This window comes from Marmota monax, unplaced genomic scaffold (genome assembly GCF_021218885.2).
Source record: "Marmota monax isolate L192 unplaced genomic scaffold, Marmota_monax_Labrador192_F-V1.1 WCK01_AAM20220418_F8-fsc00069, whole genome shotgun sequence".
NCBI lineage: Eukaryota > Metazoa > Chordata > Mammalia > Rodentia > Sciuridae > Marmota > Marmota monax.
In genome coordinates, this window is record NW_026695243.1 from 5,590,042 (window position 1) to 5,595,473 (window position 5,432).

Sequence of the window (5,432 nt, forward strand, 5' to 3'; positions counted from 1 at the left end):
ATGGCGTTCTATTGTAATTTAATTTGTAGCTCTCTTTTGGGCCAAGATGAGCACTTTTCATACATTTAAAAGCCACTTCCTTCTTTATAAGCTATCCATTGATATCCTTTGCCTATTCAGATGAACTGGGCATCTTTGTCTTAGGAACTATTGTTACAAAAAAATTATCCATTTATTTGCAAATATATGGTTTTTCTCCCCATTTCGTTGTTTGTCCTATGATTTTGTTAATTTCCTTCCTTCCTTCCCACCCGGGATCAAACTCAGGTCCTTCAATATTATGTATGCTAAGGAAGCTTTCACTCTACCACCGAGACACACCTCCATCTCAGCCCCTGATTTTAACTTTTATTTTTTTCAAGTGGAGTGGGGATTGAACCCTGGGGCACTTTATTACTGAGCTACATTCCCATCCCTTTTTATTTTTTAATTTGAAGCAGGGTCTCGCTAAGTTGCCCAGGCTGATCTCCAACTTGTGATCCTCCTGCCTCAGCCTCTGGAGTCCTTGGGATTACAGGTATGTGCTACCGCACTCGGCTTTAATTTTTTTAATGCAGAAACTTTTTCTTCTTAGGACTTCTAGACTTTGTCATACATAGTCCCTCAGTTATCTATTGATATATAATGAATTATCCCAAAACAGTGACTTAAAGCAACAATGATCATGTTATTATTGCTTCTTATAGCCTGGGGGTAGTGGGCTCAGCCGGTGGTTCTCACTCAGGAGTAATCAATGGTAGTTGGGCTGAGTCATTCAAAGGTGGCAATCAAAGGCCATAATCCAGTGGCTCGGGAGGCTGAGGCAGGAGGGTCTCGAGTTCAAAGCCAGCCTCAGCAAAGGTGAGGTGCTAAGCAACTCAGTGAGACCCTGTCTCTACATAAAATAGAAAATAGGGCTGGGGATGTGGCTCAGTGGCTGAGTGCCCCTGAGTTCAATCCCTGGTACCAAACAAAATAAAACTTTTATGTCTGGTCATTAACACTTGGTGGCAGTGGACCCTGGGCTGGACTTTTGATGTAAACACCTGTACACGACCTCTCTGTGTGTCCTGGACATCCTGAGAGCCTGGAAGCTGGGTTCCAAGCATGGATCATCTCAAGTGATAGGAGGTGGAAGCCTTTATTGTCTTAATGCCTGAGCCTGGGAAGGGTACTATCTCATTGCTGCCATTTTCTATGGGGCAAGTAGTCACAGGATCCAAATAAGGAGAAAAGACATAGACACCATTTCTTTTTTTTTCCCTTTTCTTTCTGTCTTTCATTATTTTTGTGTGCTAGGGACCAAACCCAGGACCTTGTGCGTGTTAGGTGAGTACTCTACCACTAAGCCACATTCCCAGCCCCAAGATTGTATTTCTTGATGAGAAGAGTATTGAAGAATTTGGGAGGCTGTTTTAAAATTGCTGTATATAAAAAGGCCTTTTTAAACATAGGATATAGGGGGTTTTTTTTGGGGGGGTGCACATTGGGGATTGAACTCAGGGCACTCATCCACTGAGCCACATCCACAGCCTTTTTATATATTTTATTTAGAGACAGGGTCTCACTGAGTTTCTTAGCACCTCCCTTTTGCTGAGGCTAGCTTTGAACTCAGACCCTCCTGCCTCAGCCTCCTGAGCCACTGGGATTACAGGCAGGTACCACCACGCCTGGCTAGGGTTTAGTTTTAAAAATGCATTTCTCATGCTTTTTCAACCTGGTACTTTTATAGTTTTTTTACTTTTGAAATTTTTTTTTCCAAGTAGCTGGTGAGTTGTTCAATACCTTTTATGAGATAATTCATGTTCCTCTTTGAATCAGAAATTCTACTACTATCATATACTAAATGTGGGCCTACTAGTATCTATTCCTAAACTTTATATTCTGTCCTATGAGCTATCATACATATTAATACCATACTGGCTTAATTATCATTCCCCTTCAGTGTATTATCATTTCATATCTCCCAAAGTTATTTATCAAATGATCTGTCCTCCACACAGACAGACGTGCTATCTTTTAGTAGAATGAGTCGGACATTATTACCCTATGTGTGTCTATGACTACACCACCAGTGTGATTCTAAACCATATATGACCAGAAGTATGAGAAGTTATGCTCCATTTATGTATAATGTTCCAAAATGCACTCTGCTGTCAGGTATAACTAATTAGAACTAATAAAAAATAAAAAAGAAGTGTTATCTTTGTCACATACTAAATTCTTGCATCTGCTTGTGTCTCTCTCTCTCTCTCTACTCTCAATGTAGCTTTATTAGTCAGCCTGCCTAGTTCACTGCCAATATCACCACTTTAATTATTTTACCCTTAAAATGCATTTTAATATACAGGAAAACAAGTCCCTTAGGGAGAGTTGTTCAAAGAGGGGAACCCGCTCCTTTTCGTCTTCACCAAGTTAAATTCTGTCTGAGCTTCAGGATGCAGCCCGGCCTCCACCCCTCTGGGAAGTCCTTCTTAATGCACCTGCCCCCCACTGCTGGATTAGGAGACCCTTTCTCTGAGCTCCCAGACCCCTAGGATACCCCTAGGGTTTGTGGTTGGCATATCTGGCACACAAGATTCTTTTTTCATTTATTTTATTTATTCTTTTTAGTAATACATGAATAACTAAATGTAGAATGTATTTTGACGTGTCATACATACATGGAGTATAATTTCCCATTCTTGTGGTTGTACATGATGTGGAGTGACACTGGGGGTGGATTCACATTTGAACATAGGAAAGTTATGTCCAATTCATTATGTCCTACTGTGTGTCTCTTTCCCATCCCCCTTCCCTTCCCCCCAGCCCTCCATCTGGTGACCCCCTCCCCCCCCCCACCCCGCCCGCCATTGTGAGTCAGCTCCTGCATATCAGAGAGAACATTCAGCCTTTGGTTTTGGGGACTGGCTCATTTCACTTATCATGATTGTCTTCAGTTCCATCCATTTACTGGCAAATGCCGTGATTTCATTCTTCTTTCTTATGGCTGAGTCAAATTCCATTGTGTATATGTGCCACATTTTCTTTATCCATTCATCTGTTGAAGGGCACCTAGGTTGGTTCCAGTGAAGGATATGGGAAAAAACAACCCCCAGGGACAAACAATGGGTCCAGAGGAGACAAGGAAAACAAGGGGCTTTGGACTTTCACCATTTCCCAGCAACAATGGGCGCTGAATTTTCACAACTGCTCCCTCTGGGCTTTGAACTTGCACAGCTGTTCCGCCTGACTGACTGACCAATGCATTCTGTTAAGACTCAAGTCTCACTTCAACACTAAAGTTTACTAAAAGATAAAAATCAGACCCCTCTTATGACCAGTTGCCATTTTCTTTCCTGAAAATGGGCCATTCCGCTGGTTAATAAAGAAAGCCTTTCTGATCCATGAGGTCTGTTCCTGTTTGGGTTATTTTTGCTTTCACTGTGGTGATGAAACCCGGGAACAGGAGGAAGGGGTTTGTACTCCTCCCTGTTCTAATGAACCCCTTCCCCCTGAGCGGTGCTGCAGGCCGTAGTGTTTAGCTGGAGCAAGGATTTACCTGGGGAATGGGCTGGGGCCCTGGCCAGGGCGGGACAGGTTAAGAAGTTTACAATCCAGAGTGAGGAAGGTGGGAGCCCTGGATGGGGCCCAGTTGGGGACGCGCTTCCAAACTACATCCCAGCAGAGTCAGGCCTGACTCCCCGACTGACCCCTCTGTAACCATTTCCCCTCTTCAGGAGTCCAGAGGCCCTCCCTCCTCAGAAGAAGGCCCCACATCAGTCATGCACATTCTGGTGGGAAGGATGCAGCTGTCTCAGTTCCCCACATTCCTCTGGTCCTCTAGCGTCATTTGAAATAGGACTTGGTGTTTGATTATACTATACATCTTAAAGAAACAGCACTTCTCAACAAGGCTATGGCTCCAGCCACGAGAAAGTGGAGGCGATTCAAACCAGAAGCTGTGGAAACAGGGCCTTGAGAGTCATATGGAAAGCAGGTCTTGAATGAAATGAGCCCCCCCTTGGGGCTCTCATTCCTCATTCATAAGGTGTGAGGAAAGGCTGGAGCAGGGATCAGTAGACCTTTCCTTTGAATGGGTCAGATAGTAGATATTTTAGCTTTGCAGGTCTTACGTCTCTGTTGCATCTCCTCCATTCTGCCATGCCAGCTCAAAGGCAACCACAGACAAAGACACAAGCATGGCCGTGTTCCAATAAAACTCTAGTTATGGCCGATGAAAATTGAATTTTCTTGTATTTTTCATGTTTCACAAATTATTATTCTGTAGATTTTATTTTTCTGAACCAGATTCATTCTTAGCATGGGAGTCATACAAAAATAGGTGGCCAGATTTGTCCCATGGGTGTCATTTGCCCCCAAACCTCTGGGTTCCAGTAGAGCTTCCCATTTCCCTGTGCAGATGAATAACCTGAAGATCTTATTCAAATATATAGATTCTGAGCCTGGCGAAGTGGCACATGCCTGTAATCCCAGCGGCTTGGCCGGCTGAGGCAGGAGGATCTTGACTTCAAAGCCAGTTCATCAAAAGCAAGGTGCTAAGCAACTCAATGGGACCTTGTCTCTAAATAAAATACAAAATAGGGCTGGGGATGTCGAGCCACAAAAATGCAGATTCTGCTCCAGAATATTTGGGCGAGACATGGGAATCTGCATTTCCCAAGGGCTCTCCTGGGCTACTGGCCCATGGACCTCATTTTGAATTGCAAGAGGCAGAGAATCATCCAGCTTGGTCAGTCTCTGGGTTCAAAGTGTTATTTTTATTACCCTTCCTGCTCCTCATTCAGCCGTCTGAGCACACTCAGGGGCCTGGCATTTTCTGTACAGTGCCCACCTCTGTCCCACGTTTTCCCTGCTTTTTTATTTCCTTGTTTTTGTGCTTCCGCAAAGCCTAGCCTTGGTCAACTAGAACATAAGCTCCTTGAGAGCAGGGACCTTGTTGTTTTGTTTACTGCTGTTGTCCTGCAGTTTTACACACTGCAGGTGTTCAACAAATATTTATTGAATAAACAAAGCACCGATGCAGGAGGTGTGGCATTGACCTCCCCAACTGCCTTTCCCTGCGGGGACTTTGTTACTCTATCACCACCTAGTGGTAACTTTTGGGTACTGCGACATGGGGGAGAAAAATGCAAGTGACTGATCCAAACAGCAGGTGGAGGAAACTGCTGGGGAGCACGTGGGGTGGCCCTGCCTCTGTTGGGGGGACTGTGGGTTAGGTGGGTTGCGGGGGACTGTGTCTGCTGGCACAGTCTTGGGAGGAGAGCCTTCCTGGAGGAGGTGGCGTTTTAGCTGAGTATTGAAAGCAACAAGAATTGGGACTGTGGGAAGGAGAGAGGGACAAAGGGCGATCCTGGTGGAGGCTGGAAAGCTCTGCATGTGCTGAGAGGGAAGAGAGGTAGCAGCCGCTGGGTGGGCAGTGGAAGGTGAGGCTGGACAATGACATAGAGGCC